We start from the raw sequence: 20,593 nt of genomic DNA on the forward strand, positions 1-20,593 counted from the left end.
GTTGGTGAACCATCATGGATTTAATTAAGAGACAACTAGTGTATGAAATATGACACAAAAGCACAAGACTTAATGGAGAAATGTTTTACTGCAGATTTAAATCAGGGCCACAGACTTAATGATGATCCAGGCTCAGAAATCCTACTTAAATTTAATTAATGCAGACTAGTGCAGACCTGTTCATATAGGAGAAAAAAACAGACATAAAAAACCATTAGTGATTTAAGATTCTCAGAGTACACTGCCTTATTTATAAGGTTATGTGAGCATGGGTTATTAATAGCTTATTCTTTTGGATTTTATTATATGAGATATTTAGAATGTAAGCTGTATAAAAGTCTTTTAAAATATTATTTTGAGTCTCTTCATGTTCTATAACAAAACGTCACCTCCTTTGCTTCTTAGCAAAAACAGCAAAAGCACAGAATGCAACGTTAGCCATTTTGATCAGATAATGACTGATCAAATGTGATCTAATTCTATGTTTGCTCAAAAGGAGCATAGGTATTATTTCTCTAGCTTAGCCTCATAGGGACATGAACAGAGGATGGACAAAATAGTACATGATCTTCATATTTTATTAAGTATTCCCTGTTTTATTCATTAGAACTACTGAGCTGGAAAATCTGGATCTGTTCTATCTATAACTTTACTATTGATATTATCAAAGAGAGAAACCATCACCAAGAACTTTATAAATATATTGAAAAATATAATCCTTATCACTTTTAAGAATTTGAACTTACCACTTTTAAGAATTTATGAGGTAAAGACATAACATTTACTTCTTCTTAACAGACTTACACTAAGCCATACTCAGGATCATTTGTCTCAGTTAAGTCAGGTTCATATCTTCTGTTCTGTTTTTACTTTTTAATTCTTCTCAAACTTGTCTTGTTGTTAAGGATATCTTAAGAACAACTTTAAGGGACTCAATGAAAATGATTATAAATTTCATCTAGAGTCTTCATAGTCTGCAGCATCCGGTTTTGGAAATTAGTGCATGTTCACGTTGTCTCAATATTTTCTTAATGTGTCTTTTGTCAATGACCATTTTTTGAAGGGTCTGTACAATTCTCAGTGAATCAATTATTTCTTTCTTAATTCAGAACACTGACGATTAAGAGTATTCATTTATTTCATGCCCTTGTTTATTCATTAGTGATATATATTTTACCTTTTGCTAATTTCATCATTTCCCTTGCTATATCTGGGGAAAAAAAGTCTCATTCACTTTAATTAATTTTTATACAATTAATCCATTCTGCTTTATGTCTTTGCTGATTTTATTTGTGCACTGTAGTTGAGACAACCTATGCTTAGTTGAGTGTCTTCATTTACTTCCAGTATAGATTTTTCTTTTCTGGCACACTATTTTTTGTGGAAAAAGAATGGGTCATTCCTTCTTTTCTTTTCATTTTTAAAAATCTATTCTTGTTGGCATATGCTTCTAGAATGGGTTTTACAATTTTCACATAGGGACATTCTGCTTTATTTTTAAAAATGAAAAGATGGTCTAATGGGACTTCATAAATAATATCTACATTCAAACCTTTAGCATTCATTTGCTTGTTCTTGAGCTGTTCTAAGATTCAAATGTCACTAGATATGTCAAGTTTTTGCTGTTGATTTGAGCAGCTTTTTGAGATTTTGATTAGAATAACCTTTAAGAGGTTTGTTGTTTTAAAAGGCAGTTAAACAAAATAATCATAATTTTTATTAACCTTTTATTACTTAAAAAAATAGTCATTGCAGTGGGACTTTAATAACTTGCAAGATTTTAGTAGCACTCACCTTCCTGGCATGAAACTACCAGAAATTAAGTGTTCTGCATCATCAATATCTAATCAAAGCTATAAAGTGACACAAGTGAGTTTGGATGAATATTTTTAAGTGATCTAAACATTTATAAGGCAACTATCAAATGGTTGCAATTCAGATTTTTTTTAAAAAGTATGAAAGGAGTTTTATTATATGTTTTAAAATGCATTGATCAAAAGTACAGTAAGTCTACTTTAATATAACCCTGTTGTAGAAAACAGTCAAGCCGTGGGTTTCTAATAAGTTTGTATGAGATCTATTTTTCATCTGTCACCTGCATAAATTATGTAAAATTTCACTGTATTGTTATTTCATTTATTCATTTTTCTTTCTGCATGTATCATTAAAACTAATTAGAAGTCATTTAAAATGACTGAATTTCATTCCATATGAAAATGTTTGATTAAATCTATGTCAGTACAACTTTTTTTTATAGTATACAAATAATGCTTAATAGGTTGAGTTTACATATGAATACCAAGGATTATAAGACTCTCTTCCTTACATGGAGAAGAATTCTGTTTCCCACAACATAGTGGATTAAAACCTGCATACTACAAAACACTCATGCTAGATAAAATATAAGACATCCTTCTAAATAAATATATGACATTATAAGAAATTATGAAATCATTTGTGGCCAGCAACAAACTGGGAGAATAAATTCCTAGAGCTAAGCCAGCACTGAAGCCACTGAATAGCCACTGGTTCTGCAGTCCCTGACAGTCATAGTCTTGAGATTCAGTGTTGATTCTCAAACCAGCAGTACTGGCATCTCCTGAGTGCTTATTGGAGGTGCAGAATCTTGGGCTCCACCTGCTTATTGAGAATCTATCTTGTAAGATACTCAAGTGATTTATGTACCTACTAAATTTGAGAACTTAGGTTTGAGAAGTCTAAAATGGTTTTAATTCTGTAAGTAATTAATTAGATGGCAAAAAAAAAAAACCCATTGGGCTTTCCCAGAGTTGGGGGTCATATCAGAGACCTCTCCTACCAATAAAGGCAGGACTCAGAAAAGGATAAACTGGAGTCATGGAAGAGCATTTCTCCTCAGAGGTAGACATCAAAAGAGCTTATTGCTCTCAGCTCTGGTTTAGAGTGGAAAAGGGAAAAAAGCATCTCCATGAGAAATGATAGCCTTCAGTAGGCCCATATATGGTTTAAAAGCTTGAGTCCTTTCCAATTTTGCAACTTAAATTAGAATAGTCACAGTTGAGAATTTTTATTAAAGACAACAAAGGTTGGTAGTGCTTCAAGTTATCTGGAAAAAGTAAACAGAAATAATTTGTTTAAAGTAAACATAGAGTTAATTAAAACTATAAATACATTGCAAGAGACTATCAAAATGACCAAGTAAACATGAGGGGAAAAACATTAAATGCAACTTCTAAAAATAGAAAATGTCATCATTAAAAACTCAAAGGAAGGATTAAAGAACAGATTGGACACTGTGAAAGTAAATTAGTGAACTAAAAGATAGATATGAAGAAGTTACACAAAGTTGTCACCAGAGATACATCAGATGGGTAAGGTGAAGCCACGCATAAGAGACATGAAGGAAAGGAAGAGGCGTCAGATTTCCAGAAGGAGGTAATAGAGCTAATGGGGGAGTGACGTAACCAGAAAAATATGGATTTGATGAAGCATAGCAATTCTTTTTTTTTTTAAATTTATTTTATTTATTTATTTATGGCTGCATTGGGTCTTCATTGCTGCACGCGGGCTTTCTCTAGTTGCGGTGAGCAGGGGCTACTTTTCGTTGTGGTGTGCAGGGTTCTCATTGCGGTGGCTTCTCTTGTTGCAGAGCACAGACTCTAGGTGCCTGGGCTTCAGGAGTTGTGGCACGTGGGCTCAGTAGTTGTAGCTCACGGACTCTGGAGCACAGGCTCAGTAGCTGTGGCTCGCAGGCTTAGTTGCTCTGTGGCATGTGGGATCCTCCTGGACCAGGGCTCATACCCGTGTCCCCTGCATTGGCAGGCAGATTCTTAACCACTGTGCCACCAGGGAAGTCCAAGCATAGCAATTTTTAAATTTAGGAAGCAAAGAAATCCTAGACATCAACAATAAAAGGAATATACATTAGAGTCAAAATATAGATTAACAAAGAGAATATAAGCAGAGAAAAAACAAATTACATAAAAAGGAATAATAATAATAATATAAATAGTTTGTAGAAATAAAAGTAGGAAACAGCAGAATATCTTCAAAGTACTAAGAGAATAAAACATTCAACTTACATTGGTATAATCACAGTGAAATAAAGACATTTTCAGTTAATTTTCTCATCTTAACCAAAACCTTGCCACTAAAGAACTTACAATGTCCTTCAATAAGAAGAAAAATGATCTCAGAAAGGTCAGAGTTACAGAAAGACGAGTAGACTAAATAAACAATAGACATGTGGGTATATATAAATAAAAATTGAGTATACAAATAGTAAAAAACAAAATCTAACTGGGGGGTTAAACACACACACACAAACACAGATACACACACACACAAATATAGGCAAAAGGCAGAAATAAACAATAATAAAAGGAAAAGGGTGCATAGTAGAGTTGCAACTGAAAATATTAAGACTGTTGTATTTAACAAATAACTTTATGAAACAAAATAAAAGAATTTCTAGAAAGATACAATTTGCTGAAACTGACTCAAGGGGTAATTTAAAAATCTGTTTACTCATGTAACCATGAAAAAGAGTGCTGAATTGGACATTTGAATTTAAAAATAAATAGCAGGTCCCAGAGAATTTACATACGAGTTTTGCCAAGCATTAAAAGAATATATATTTTCAATTATATATAAATCATTTTTATAGAAAATAGGAAGGCAGTACCTTCTAACTCATTCTGTAAGGTTAGCATTCATTTCTATATTTTTGGTGGAACTATACATTAAAGGAATACAAATAATGTGATGTTATACTTTGTTCATGGAAACATTTTGCAATCTAGAACCCAGCAACTTCCACTTGCTAGTTACATTGCATGAGAAACTTTTACAAATGTTTGTCAGGAAACATATCTGAAATAGCATGGTATGTTTATAACAACAAAACAAAAAACAAAGAAAAAATGTGTAGCACACATGGTATATTTTACCACAGAGAAAATGAAATGAGCCTCAGCCTCAAACCCCTTGAGTCTGGGGTTTTCATAGTATTCCCAAAGTAGCACTTGACATTTTCCTCAGACAAAAATAAATTTAGAACTCCTGCACCAGGTATCAACCTGATGTATTCCATCTTTTTTACAGAGACCTTAAAAGCTACCTCATGACATGTTAGAAGCTAGAGTTTGGTGTCACACCAATCCCCTATTTGGAATCCTGGCTCTACCACTTGCTGGCTATGTAATCTTGGTCAACTTTAAAACTTTTCTTGCCTCAGTATTTTTCTCTCCAAGGTGAAAAAATAACAGCACCTGCTTTACTGATCAATGGCCATCAATAGATTATAGGAACTACTTTAATTATAGTGATAGTTTCAACATATGCACCTTTCTAGATTTCAAGGAGTATGCATACATATTATTTCAGCTGCACAAGAAGCATCAATATGCTTATATTTTCCTGTTTATGACTTCTGTTTGGACCATCATTTTGCTTATCAGTTATTTCAAGGATTATATTTGCCTAATATCATTATGATCATTTGTACCATGTATTGGATGATTACTATGTGCCAGGTACTGAGATAAGCACTTTACTTTTTTAATGTCATCTACTTTCTTTATCCCCTTTAATTCTCACCATAACTCAGGGCCAGTCCTGACAACAGAGGAGCAGTTGTACTTGGTAAAGCACTTTCAAAGATGATGAAATCAGGAAATTATGTTGAATCTTCCACCAGAAGTGGGAGAGCCATCTTTTTGGACTATCATAAGATCCTAAGGAATTAATAGTTCTGTCCAGCAAAGAGGACATAAGAAGCGTTTTATAATTTTTTAAAATGAACAAATAATAAACATAATAAATAATTTAACTTCCTGGTAATCAAGTTAAAACATTAAATAAAATTATTTGTCACCTTCAGAGTGACCAAATTTTTTAAAGTAATAAAATCTAATGTTAATAAGGGTACTTAGATATTTTCAAACACTACTTAGGGCATATAAATTGTAAAACATTTTAGATGGATATCTTGCAAAAAAACTTGAGTATATTTATATTTTGAGCTAGCAAGTTTATTTCTAGAAATGTATGCTAAGGGAACAGTAAAAAAAAGTGTGCAAAGATCTAAATATGAGAATTTTATCCAACATTGTTTATAATATGAAACCATTGAAAATAGCCTAAAAGTCCAAAAATACGCAAATGGTTAGACATATAATATATACATTCATTTCAACACTATGTGTCTATTTAAAGTTCAGTTTTAATGAAAATTAATAGTACAAAAATTATTAATGATTTAAATTCAAAAAGAGGTTACAAAATGAAATATACATTATAATACTTTTTGTAAATATGTATAATTATAAGATTGAAAGGAAGTATACAACTATGTCATCTATTGCAGAATAACAAGACAAATTGACTTACCTATTACTTTTCTAAAATGTTCAGTTTTCAAAATTAAGCATATACGATCTTTGGGATAAGAATTAAAATCACAAAAGCTAGAAAAAAGATTGGATAGAGGTAAGCCAAGTTATTTTAAGGAAGGCCAAAGCCCTCTCAAATGAATTGTTACAACAGTCAATGAAAATAGTTATACATTGAAATAAGTCAGGAGACCATTCATAGGGCAAAGATCCAAACTACTGTATCCCTCTTCAGGATTTCATTGGGAAACAAAAAAGGACACTGTTTAGAATCAGCGTGCAAATTCAGAACACAAACAAACAGGGTGCTTGAGTTATAGAAATTATGGCCACTCCCATGTAAGATAATATTTTCAAATTACAGTAAATTATTTGTTCCAAACCACAACACAGTTTAGCTTTGCAAAACTGCATTAGATCCTCACCGTGAATCAAGCATTCTGCTCACTACTGAAAACCCAGTGAGGTCCCTGCTTTCAAGAAGCTCCTTGTTATAGTAGGCATGAGTTCAATGTATCTAAAAGTGTGGCCCAGTGGCAACTTCATCAGAATCACCTGGGGGTGGTGATTCTTAAAAATGCAACGTCTAACTCCAGAGATTTGCTGTTTGAGACAGGAACCTACATTCATAAGAATTTCTCTAGAAGCTTCATATGCATACGTACTAACATCTGAAAGCTGCTAGCTTGGAAGAAAAACTGGGAGCTTTTAAATCAAACAGATCCAAATTTGAATCTTGACTACTTCTTTATACACTGCTTTTTAAAAATAATATAATTTAGATTCTGCCACCAACACCAGACTAAAGCTATACAATGATAATTATTGCTCTATCTTAGCTATTATATTTCTTGCTTTGATTTTCTTGACTATCCTCTCCTTGGAATTCTCTTTTCTTTTGACCTCTGAGACCAAATACTGTTCATGGTTCTTCTCTTGTCTCTCTGATCATACGGTTCTTGGTCTTTGTTATTTATTAACTAACTTACTGTGGGTAAATTAATTAACTCACGAATCTCAGTATCTTCATTTATCAAACAAACAAAACGACACCACCAACAAAAAAATTGTCTCACAGAGTTGTTGAAGATGAAATTAGATAATGTATGACGAAAGCTGGGACTCAATAAATATTAACACTTGTAATTAAAGGAGCCATAACAGAGATAACACAAGACACTATTGAAACCCTTGGGGGAACTGGGAGTAAAATGATAAGAAGGTCAGATCCAAGGTCTCCTGAATGATGTCACCCTTTGGTTGAGTCTTGATGAATAAGTAAAAGTCAGGCAAAAGAAAGATTTCTATAAAACAATTTGGATTAATATTTTAACTAAATTGACCAACAAATTTTATCAAATAATTGGTTGATTTGTAGAAACAATTAGTTGACCCAGTTAAATCATTTAACTGATTTATTATTCCATATTTTTTTCTCTTGATTTAAATTTGTTTTCTTTTGATTTAAATTTTCAGCTTTAGATTCATAGACTCACTTTCCTGTGAAAAGAAAATGATATGAACTGTAATATTACATTTAACCGAATATAAAAATAGCTGTTTTAAACAACTGAATACATTAAATTGGTGTAGATGGAAAATAGTGGAAATTGCTTTACAAAGAACATTTTATCTCAAACCACTATCAGCTACTGGGAGCATTCTTGCACTGCATTGTAAATAACAATCATACAAAGAATTGCAATAAAATGTTTATATGGTGTTTTATACTCCTTTCTACATATAGTAGAACAAAATATTTCTATTACCTTTGAAAATTCTGGAGAAATAGTTTCTTCACTTGACTTTCATGTACAGCTGTACGTAGTGATCTCCTGATGACCTATTAGCTTCTATCCATGGTTTAGTCTTACCACTTGGCAACTGCAGGCTAAGGGTCACTTTCCTGTTACTATTTGGGACTATTTAGGATACTTGAGATGTGTTTAGAAGCACAAAGTACTTCAAATGAAGTTTAGCTTGTGTTGGTTATACAACAAATCTGGACAATTGTGGAAATCCTACTGTTAAAATCATAGCCTAACATGAATTTTGTATCATGCATTAATTTTTAAAATTTATTTTATTGAAGTATAGTTGATTTACAATGTTGTGTTAATTTCTACTGTACAGCAAAGTGATTCAGTTATATATATATATATATATATATATATATATATATATATATATACATTCTTTTTCATATTCTTTTCCATTATGGTTTATCACAGGATATTGAATATAGTTCCTTGTGCTATACAGTAGGACCTTGTTGTTTATCCATTCTATTTAAAATAGTTTGCATCTGCTAATCCCAAACTCCCAATCCACCCTTCCCCCATGCCCCTCCCCCCTGGCAACCTGTTTGCTCAACTGAGATGTATCAAAATAACTCATTTCAGGTAAGGGGTGATCTAGCAGCTTAATTACTTTAACTTTATGCTTTAATATACATGGAAGACAAACTGAAAGATAAAGCTTTATGTCATTTTAATTTTCCAAATGATCCATAATAAACACCTGTATGCACTATTTCTAAGAACAATCACCAAATGGAACCAATAATCCCTCTAATCCTACTATGTAATATACATTTTTTCTTCTAATTGGAAGAAAAGATACTAATATTACAATCCCTATTCTTGGTTGCCTTTCCTTAATACAAGCAGAATGAACATAGGCCCCTATCAAAATCCTGCCCAGGTATAAAAGGATTCTTATTTAAAACTTCTAGGTTTTGTTGTTCAATCCAAATAGAACATAGTAATGAATTATGGTTTATGGATATTAAGACTAAGAATTTTTGTGAATAGATTTTGTCATCCAGTCGTTCCAGGAGAATTTGTTGAAAAATAGTAAAATCAAGAATTCTCAAAAAAAAAAAAAAAAAAAAAGAATTCTCCCATGTTTGCTGAAGCAATTGTATGGAGATTTATGCAAGAACTTTGGCAATAGGTGTCAGTCAGTCATTCTGATATCAGGCTCTTGCCAATTTAGGGGTATGAACCCCTTGAAAGTAGAAGGGTCCTATCTATGGATAGAGAGCTGAAAGAGCTTAAGTCATAGCTAAATATAGTTTGAATGTTGTATTTATTCAAACAAATTTATATTGTATGTATAAAAAGGATGTGAGGGGCTTCCCTGGTGGCACAGTGGTTAAGAATCCACCTGCCAATGCAGGGGACACGGGTTCAAGCCCTGGTCTGGGAAGATCCCACATGCCGCGGAGAAACTAAGCCTGTGCACAACAACTACTGAGCCTCCACTCTAGAGCCTGCGAGCCACAACTACTGAAGCCTGCGTGCCTAGAGCTGGTGCTCCGCAACAAGAGAAGCCACCGCAATGAGAAGCCCGCGCACCGCAACAAAGAGTAGCCGCTGCTTGCCGCAACTAGAGAAAGCCTGTGCGCAGCAACGAAGACCCAACGCAGCCAAAAATAAACAAATAAAATAATTTTTTTTAAAAAAGGATGTGAACCTTTTGCACAAATTTCTATTTCTTTGTGAGAAGAGAATGAGGGTATTTAAACTTTTGAAAATCAGAGGAAGTTATTAGAGGTATTAGGGGAAGAGTCAATAAATCATTCTAAAATAGATATGGAAGAGTAAGAATCTACAAATACTCTGGTTAACTTTCAAAAAGGCCTGGACATTCATTCTATTAGATGTTAGGACATGTCAGAAATATATAGGAATATGAACAGAATGATTCTAGGACAGGTAGTAACAATTAGACCATATCAAGTGACACACCGTTACTTCTGCCACATTCTATTCTTTAGAAGTCCAGCCCACACTCAAGATGAGGAAAATTGAGAAACACCTCTTGAAAGGAGGAGTACATAATAATTTGTGGAGATATTTGTTAAATTACTGAAAAGGAAACACGAAGAAAGCAGACATAGAAAATGAACAGGGAATTTACATGAGTGAGAGGTATGTGAAAAGGTAGCCAAACTTACTAGTCATTTGAGAAATACAAATTAAAACAAAGAAATATCACTTTACATACATCAAAATGGCAAGAAATAGTAACTCAGATAATACCAAGTGCTGACAAAGAAGCTGGGCAAAAAAAAAAAAAAACTCTCATAAACAGCTAATGTGATTGTAAACTATTTCAGGTATTCTGGAAAGCAAAATGTCAGTATTTAGCAACATTCCTGGAAGACCATATGTGCTCTTTATCCCAGAGGTCCCATTTCTGATTATAAGTTTCAAGGAAATTCTCACCAGGTATGGAAGTGGACATGTATGAGAATGTTTAACCCAGTGTTGCTTGTGCTGGTGGAGAATGGGAAGTAAAATAGTTTTCAATGTTCTATACACTGGGCAACAGTAAGAAAAAACAGATTATATGTACATACAGCAGAATGCATAATCCTCAGAAAAGAAAAAGTCTCTGTTTTAAAATGCTGGAAATTCTAAAACATTATACCATTTGCTAGAAAGTCATGTAAACATAAAATATATCATATTTTAAAAGGATACCTGCATGTTTCAGGATATACATCAAACACATTAAACTTGGGACCTATAATTGATAAGAATGGCAATATACATCATGGAAAAGGAGAAAAAACAAAAGAGGACTTGCATGCTAAAAATATGGAAAAAACTGAGGAGCATGATTGACTAGGCCCTGGCCATCTGAGAACCAATGAAGCATATGAGCATATGCATACACACATGCATACACACATATTCACATACACAAACACAAAACAATTTTAGTAGCCACTAATAAGATGGCATAATGAATTAAAGAACATCCCCATGATGAATATTATCCATCCATTAGAATAATTTTTATGAATAATTCCTCATGATTTTTATGATGGTAAGTGAAAAATTTTAGAAATGAAATAGGCTTAGAGGGAAAATGCAAACAAAATATGTACATGCATAAATACTGAAATTCATAAAAATCTTAGTAGAAATTACTAAGGTGCCTAATTTTTGTTAAATTATCATCTTTAATCTTATTTGATTTTCTGTTTTTTAAATTAGTTACCTTTCTTATACATATTAGTGTATGTAAGTCAATCCCAATCTCCCAATTCATCACCACCTTCACTCCAACCCCCTTTTCCCCCTTGGTGTCCATACATTTGTTCTCTACATCTGTGTCTCTATTACTACCTTGCAAACTGGTTCATCTGTACCATTTTTCTAGATTCCACATATATGTGTTAATATATGATATTTGTTTTTCTCATTCTGACTTACTTCACTCTGTATGACAGTCTCTAGGTCCATCCACGTCTCTACAAATGACCCAATTTCGTTCCTTTTTATGGCTGAGTAATATTCCATTGTATATATGTACAACATCTTCTTTATCCATTCATCTGTTCATGGGCATTTAGGTTGCTTCCATGACCTGGCTATTGTAAATAGTGCTGCAATGAACATTGGGGTGCATGTATCTTTTTAAAGTATGGTTTTCCCTGGGTATATGCCCAGTAGTGGGATTGCTGAGTCATATGGTAATCCTATTTTTATTTTTTTAAGGACCCTCCATACTGTTCTCCATAGTGGCTGTGTCAATTTACATTCCCACCAACAGTGCAAGAGGGTTCCCTTTTCTCCACACCCTCTCCAGCATTTGTTGTTTGTAGATTTTCTGATGATACCCATTCTAACTGGTGTGAGGTGATACCTCATTGTAGTTTTGATTTGCATTTCTCTAATAATTAGTGGTGTTGAGCAGCTTTTCATGTGCCTATTGGCCATCTATATGTCTTCTTTAGAGAAATGTCTATTTAGGTCTTCTGCCCATTTTTTAATTGGGTTGTTTGTTTTTTTTTTAATATTGAGCTGCATGAGCTGTTTATATATTTTGGAGATTAATCCTTTGTCCATTGATTCATTTGCAAATATTTTCTCCCATTCTGAGGGTTGTCTTTTCATCTTGTTTATAGTTTTCCTTTGCTGTGCAAAAGCTTTTAAGTTTCATTAGATACCATTTGTTTATTTTTGTTTTTATTTCCATTACTCTAGGAGGTGGGTAAAAAAAAGATCTTGCTGTGATTTATGTCAAAAAGTGTTCTTCCTATGTTTTCCTCTAAGAGTTTTATAGTGTCCAGTCTTACATTTAGATCTTTAATCCATTTTGAGTTTATTTTTGTGTATGGTGTTAGGGAGTGTTCTAATTTCATTCTTTTACATGTAGCTGTCCAGTTTTCCCAGCACCACGTACTGAAGAGAGTGTCTTTTCTCCATTGTATATCCTTGCCTCCTTTGTCAAAGATTAGTTGACCATAGGTGCGTGGGTTTATCTCTGGGCTTTCTATCCTGTCCCATTGATCTGTATTTCTGTATTTGTGCAGTACCATATTGTCTTGATTACGGTAGCTTTGTAGTATAATCTGAAGTCAGGGAGTCTGATTCCTCCAGCTGTGTTTTTTTCCCTCAAGATTGCTTTGGCTATTTGGGGTCTTTTGTGTCTCCATACAAATTTTAAGATTTTTTTGTTCTAGTTCTATAAAAAACGCCATTGGTAATTTGATAGGGATTGCATTGAATCTGTAGATTGCTTTGGATAGTATAGTCATTTTCACAATATTGATTCTTCCAATCCAAGAACATGGTATATCTCTCCACCCGTATGTGTCATCTTTAATTTTTGTCATCAGTGTCTTATAGTTTTCTGAGTATAGGTCTTTTACCTCCTTAGGTAGGTTTATTCCTAGGTATTTTATTCTTTTTGTTGTAATGGTGAATGGGATTGTTTCCTCAACTTCTCTTTCTGATCTTTCATTGTATATCTCTCCATTTGTTTGTGTCATCCTTAATTTCTTTCATCAGTGTCTTATAATTTTCTGCATACAGGTCTTTTGTCTCCCTAGGTAGGTTTATTCCTAGGTATTTTATTCTTTTTTTTGCAGTGGTAAATGGGAGTGTTTCCTTAATTTCTCTTTCAGATTTTGCATCATTAGTGTATAGGAATGCAAGTGATTTCTGTGCATTAATATTGTATCCTGCAACTTTACCAAATTCATTGATTAGCTCTAGTAATTTTCTGGTGACATCTTTAGGATTATCTATGTATAGTATCAAGTCATCTGCAAACAGTGACAGTTTTACTTCTTCTTTTTTAATTTGTATTCTTTTTATTTCTTTTTCTTTTCTGATTGCCATGGCTAGGACTTCCAAAACTATGTTGAATAATAGTGGCAAGAGTGGACATCCTTGTCTTGTTCCTGATCTTAGAGGAAATGCTTTCAGTTTTTCACCATCGAATATGATGTTTGCTGTGGGTTTGTCATTTATGGGCTTTATTATGTTGAGGTAGGTTCCCACACTGCCCACTTTCTGGAGAGTTTTTATCGTAAATGGGTGTTAAATTTTGTCAAAAGCTTTTTCTGAATCTATTGAGATGATCATATGGTTTTTATTCTTCAGTTTGTTAATATGGTATATCACATTGATTGATTTGCGTATATTGAAGAATCCTTGCATCCCTGGGATAAATCCCACTTGATCGCGGTGTATGATCCTTTTAATGTGTTGTTGGATTCTGTTTGCTAGTATTTTGTTGAGGATTTTTGCATCTATATTCATCAGTGATATTGGTCTGTAATTTTCTTTTTTTGTAGTATCTTTGTCTGGTTTCGGTGTCAGGGTCATGGTGGCCTCATAGAATGAGTTTGGGAGTGTTCCTTCCTCTGCAATTCTTTGGAAGAGTTTGAGAAAAATGGGTGTTAACTCGTCTCTAAATGTTTGATAGAATTCACCTGTGAAGCCCTCTGGTCCTGGACCTTTGTTTGCTGGAAGATTTTTAATCACAGTTTCAATTTCATTACTTGTGATTGGTCTGTTCATATTTTCTACTTCTTCCTGGTTCAGTCTTGGAAGGTTATACCTTTCTAAGAATTTGTCCATTTCTTTCAGGTTGTCCACTTTATTGGCATAGAGTTGCTTGTAGTGGTCTCTTATGCTGCTTTGTATTTCTGTGGTGTGTGTTGTAACTTCTCCTTTTTCATTTCTAATTTTATTGATTTGAGTCCTCTCCCCCTTTTTCTTGATGAGTCTGGTTAAAGGTTTATCAATTTTGTTTACCTTCTCAAAGAACCAGCTTTTAGTTTTATTGATCTTTGCTATTGTTTTCTTTGTTTCTATTTCATTTATTTCTGATCTGATTTTATGATTTCTTTCCTTCTGCTAACTTTAGGTTTTGTTTGATCTTCTTTCTCTAGTTCCTTTTGGGGTAAGGTTAGATTGTTTGTTTGATATTTTTCTTGTTTCTTGAGGTTGGATTGTATTGCTATAAATGGTCCTCTTAGAACTGCTTTTGCTGCATGCCATAGGTTTTGGATAGTCGTGTTTTCATTGTTATTTGTCTCTAGGTATTTTTTGATTTCCTCTTTGATTTCTTCAATGATGTTTTGGTTATTTAGTAATGTATTGTTTAGCCTCCATGTGTTTGTGTTTTTTACATTTTTTTCCCTGTAATTTATTTATAATCTCATAGCATTATGGTCAGTAAAGATGCTTGATATGATTTCAATTTTCTTAAATTTACCGAGGCTTGATTTGTGACCCACAATGTGATCTATCCTGGAGAATGTTCCCTGTGCACTTGAGAAGAAAGGGTAATCTGCTGTTTTTGGATGGAATGTCCTATAAATATCAATTAAATCTATCTGGTCTATTGTGTTGTTTAAAGCTTGTGCTTCCTTATTAATTTTCTGTCTGAATGATCTGTCCATTGCTGTAAGTGAGGTGTTAGTTTTTGATTATAATCTCTTCAAATATTTTCTCGGGTCCTTTCTCTCTCTCTTCTCCTTCTGGGACCCCTATAATGCGAATGTTGGCTTGTTTAATGTTGTCCCAGAGGTCTCTTAGGCTGTCTTCATTTCTCTTCATTCTTTTTTCTTTATTCTGTTCTGTGGTAGTGATTTCCATCATTCTGTCTTCCAGGTCATTTATCCATTCTTCTGCCTCAGTAATTCTGCTATTGATTCCTTCTAGTGTATTCTTAATTTCAGTTATTGTATTGTTCATCTCTGTTTGTTTGTTCTCTAATTCTTCTAGGTCTTTGTTAAACATTTCTTGCATCTTCTTGTTCTTTGCCTCCATTCTTTTTCTGAGGTCCTGGATCATCTTTACTATCATTATTCTGAATTCTTTTTCTGGAAGGTTGCCTATCTTCACTTCATTTAGTTGTTTTTCTGGGGTTTTATCTTGTTCCTTCATCTGGTACATAGTCCTCTGCGTTTTCATTTTTTTTTTAATTAATTAATTTATTTATTTATGGCTGTGTTGGGTCTTCGTTTCTGCTAGTGGGCTTTCTCTAGTTGCGGCAAGTGGGGGCCACTCTTCATTGCGGTGCGCAGGCCTCTCATTATCGCGGCCTCTCCTGTTGCAGAGCACAGGCTCCAGACGCGCAGGCTCAGTAATTGTGGCTCACGGGCCCAGTTGCTCCACGGCATGTGGGATCCTCCCAGATCAGGGCTCGAACCTGTGTCCCCTGCATTGGCAGGCAGATTCTCAACCACTGTGCCACCAGGGAAGCCCCCTTTTTCATTTTTGTCTATCTTTCTGTGAATGTGGTTTTTGTTCCACAGGCTGCAGGATTGTAGTTCTTCTTGCTTCTGCTCTCTTATTTGTTTTTTTAATGTTTTTTTGTAATGAGTATAACAAATTCATAATCTTGAAAACATATTCCTTCTAGGTCAAATATCCCTTTTAAAAATTAATTAATCAACTATCAACAAAGGGAAAAAAGACAACCTATGAATGGGAAAACATTGGCAAACTATATCTGACGTCAATTATAATATTCATGAGCAAGTTCATCATATTATTGTGTGCTAGTCTGACTTTTGTTTCAATCAATAGGCTTAGGAAAAGCTACTGTAATTGTTGAGTGGAGTTCTCCAGCGACTGTTCTAGCCTTTTGCCAAAAGTTAGGGGTTTGCTTTTCTAAATCCCTTTCAATATGTTCCCATCAGGCAAATTTCATCCAATGTTTGCTTGACCCTCACCAAGAGGCATGTGAACTAACTGATATATCTAAAAAAACAGGTTGGTAAGTTTGAGTAACTATGTTAAAAGTTTCAGCAAACCTATGGAGGTCCTCAGTTATTTTAGGTAACTCTTTAACTATGGCTCATAGTTCAGCTTGAGTCCAGGGAACGTAAGAAACTTGGTTTTGTTTGGTTCCAGTATAAAGAAATTGTCTGAAGGTGGAGGGAATGAAAGTGTCCAGGTTGGAACTCCTTCCCTACTCTTTTGCTTAAACCTGCTGATTAATTCTACTAGCTCAGTGGAGAAATATTTCTGTACAGTTGTCTTCTGACTCACAGGATCTTCTTTGCATTATCTTCTAGTTCTCTTGTGGCCTGCGTTTTTACTTTGGGGCAGAGTCTGTGCACACAGGTCCTCTTCCTCCTCTATAATTATGTCCTCATCTTCTTTTTTTTGGCTGCATTGGGTCTTTGTTGCTGCACGCGGGCTTTCTCTAGTTGCGGCGAGCGAGGGCTGCTCTTCGTTGTGGTGCGCAGGCTTCTCATTGAGGTGGCTTCTCTTGTTGCGGAGCATGGGCTCTAGGCACACAGGCTTCAGTAGTTGTGGCTCGAAGGCTCTAGAGCACAGGCTCAGTAGTTGTGGCGCATGAGCTTAGTTGCTCCGTGGCACATGAGATCTTCCTGGACCAGGGCTCAAACCCGTGTCCCCTGCATTGGCAGGCGGATTCTGAACCACTGTGGCACCAGGGAAGTCCCTGTCCTCATCTTCTGATGAGTCATTATCCTAAGGATCCCACCTCTTGGGGTCCAGGTTCTCCTGTAAAATAATCATGCACACCTTTGATTGGGGCAGACTACAGCCCGGCATTTTAGTCATCTTACGTGCCATCACTTCAATATGCTCTTCTTTTTGTTGTGTTTTCTTTAACATAATGTCCAATTGGTGGAGCATGCCCTCTGTAATTCTGTAACACCAGAGTCTCTTCAGACTTTTCTGGTTCCCTGCTGAGCCGTAATTCCTTTTCTGTGCTAATCCTTAGCGTGCATAACAAGGGCCATGCTATAGCCTCAGTAGCTTGCTCACTTTCTTTTCTCCACTTTTACTTTCCTACTCCTTCAATTAATATATCTAATAAGCCCTTTGGTGTTTGGGGAGCTTCCTTATACTCATGCACCAGCCCAAAGCATTCCACAGACCTAGCCAGTTCACCCACATGGAAGTGGCTAGCCAGACTGGTGTTTCTCCCACCAAAAACGGGCTTTCCCCCAGCACAACCCCTCTACCCATTCCTGTGTTTTCAGTCTCCTGGCTGGCTTGCCAATTGTCCCAGGTTGGAGGGAATAAAAAACGCCCAATGAAATGACGAGGTATCTTGAGACTGAAAAATGAGGCAGGTAGCTCCATATAGCCAATGGATCAGTTTACTATAGGGTAACTTACATACAGGGTAGGATTGGACAGATGGTGATCCAAAAGCATTTGCAGCTGCACTCCATCTTCACTGCCAAGGGACCATTAGGACAATTTTAAAGTTAACCTAGGGTATGGGGGTACATGCTTGGAAATAGGGAATGCATTCCTAAGTCAAGATTACTGATGGTTAACTAGTCTTGTTGGTGCCAGGAATGCGTCAGTGAAGGTTTTTACCATTATTTGGAGACTAACAGAGCATGGAGGCCATGCTTCATAGACCTAATTATCATCAAACAATATCTATTCACTGCAAAGCCCTTAATGATGAAAGAAGAAGTTTACTATACAGTAAAGTCCTTGGTAGGGTCAGTGGAAAGACAGGAGGAACAGAACACGCCCAAATGGCATTAGTTATGCTAATGGCTATTCATATCCTCAGAAGACAACTTTAAAGGGCAGGTTCTGATAGGTTTAGAGAAAGAGGGAATGGGGAGAGGTTTAGAGAAAAAGGGAAGTTCGGGGAGAGAATTAAAATGGGAAAGTGGGGGATACAGAGGAAGTAGAGGCAGTGGAGAGGGAAGGAGGAAGATGGCACCAGAGGTAGGACCTAAGCACAAGCTGGCTGCCTTGCTTCCAGGGACAAAGGAGATGGAGGACAGGAAAGAGAGGCCTCAGAAACCATTTTGTCTTTCTTCCATTGCTTGCCTCAGTTAATTTAAAAATGGTATTTTGTACAGATGCAATTTTAGACTCGATAATATTTGGAAGCCTCAAAATGCTAGTCAAAATAGGCATCCAATTCACTTTTGACAATTTTGAAGCCATAGCTGTCCAATACCATTTTAAGAAAAGTAATTTTGGGGAGTTCAAAAGTTCCCAATAATGTCCTTCAGTGTTCTAAGTTACTTCTGGTTAAGTCAGTCCATTTAGTTAGAAATGCTCATGAGGAGGGACCATGGTTTTTAAACATAAAACCAGCCAGGGTCCCTGAAGGGGGAGTGCCCTCAAAACATTTAGATGACTGAGATCTTATTTCTTAGAGGTTTTTTCTCTAGATCCAAGAAGGAAAAATAATTCTAAATAGCCCAGTTCCAATAGAAACAGGCCAGTTCCAAAACAATTGGACCAAAATCTTAGCAGCACAGTTCCAATAGGAACAGCCTGGTTCCAAAAGAGTCAGGCCAAAGTGCCAAATGAGTACTCACAGAAAGGACAAACCTTCAAAAAAAAGCAGTTCCTGAATAAAGTCTGGAGAGCTTCAGAACACAAAAGGAGCAGAGCTCAAATCCAGGAAAAACTTACCCTCAAACTCCAAGGTCAGCAAGAAAGCAGTGAGCTCAGTGGGCTCTGTGGCTCCCAGCACCTGTTTGCTCACCAGCCTCAGAGTTATTGGGGGTCTTCTCTGGATCCCACTTCGCTGACACCCAATACTGCTGACCTAAAACAATAAAACAGCCAGTTATTTTACCAGCAAAATGGGTTAATTCGAGAACAGCAAAGAATTGCAATTTGGGACATGCAATCTGTGGTGAACCACAGGCAAGTCAGGAGAACATAAGAGATGACAGTTTCTTTTATAGAGGAGAAGGGGGAGTTGGGAGTGACTCATGTAAACAAAGAGTCCTTTGGAGGAAACTGGAAGTTTGTAGTATAGCGGCTTTTCATAGGCTGAGTTGTGACAGTCTTTAATTGGCTGGGCTGTTACCAGGCAAGGACAAATTTTTTCTTCCTCCTGCTGGGTAGTAAAGTAGTAACCTTCTTCCTGTTGGAGATGCTAAAATACATTTCTTCCTGTTGGTTCTGCAATTGAGTGGTAGGGCATGACAGCTCTCCTTTCTGTCCTCCCAATTCCATTTTAAATGAGATTTCTGTTTATTAATTTTTACAATTTAAAAAGATATACCATATGTGTAATTGTAATATTAAAAGAAGAAGAAAGAGAAAATGGAGTAGAAGAAATATATGGAGTAATAATGAGTTTTAAAAATTCAGGAAAGACTAAACCATAGATCTAGGAAGCTCAGAGACTATGAAGCATTAAAAAGTACCAAAAAAAGAAAAGACAATTCACTGAGGCATATCACACTCAAATTGTACAAAATAAAAGACAAATAGCACATCTGTAAGAAGACAGCAATAAGTCAAATTGATATTATGTACCTTTGAAGTCACGTGATTGAGAATAGCACTTCACCTCTGTGATCTTCCTGTCATAAACACATTACTTATTCTAATCACAAGAAAAACATCAGACAAATCCCAATTAAGGGACAGTTTACAAAATACCTAACTGGTAATCCTCAAAGTTGTCAAGGTCATCAAAAACAAGGAAAATCTGAGAAACTGTCATACCAAGAGGTACATAAGGCGACATGACTGCTAAATGTAATGTGGTATCTTGGATGGGGTTTTTGAATAGAAAAAAGGACTTTTGAACAACCTGGGGAAACCAAATAAAATATTGACTTTAGTTAATAACAATTTACCAATATTGGTTCATTAATTGTCATAAAGGTACCATATGAATGTAAGGGTGTGGAGTATATGAGAGCCCTCCACACTATTTTTGCAGTAATTCTTTAAATCTAAAACTGTTCTAAAATTAAAAATTTAATTTAAAAATTAACTAATATTTCTGGAATTTTTAAATCATTCATTATTTTTAAAGCCTTGAATGATCAAAATGCTAAAACATCGTTTAAAATAGTTTAGGTTTTATTACATGAGGTTAAAGGGAATATTGTTTCAGCACTTATGGTTTGCATGTAAGAAAAGTTCTACAGTGATTGGCAGAAGTTTTCTCAGTATTCACAGTGTGGTATATGGAAAGGAGAG

This window comes from Balaenoptera ricei, chromosome 1 (assembly GCF_028023285.1).
Source record: "Balaenoptera ricei isolate mBalRic1 chromosome 1, mBalRic1.hap2, whole genome shotgun sequence".
Classification (NCBI taxonomy): domain Eukaryota; kingdom Metazoa; phylum Chordata; class Mammalia; order Artiodactyla; family Balaenopteridae; genus Balaenoptera; species Balaenoptera ricei.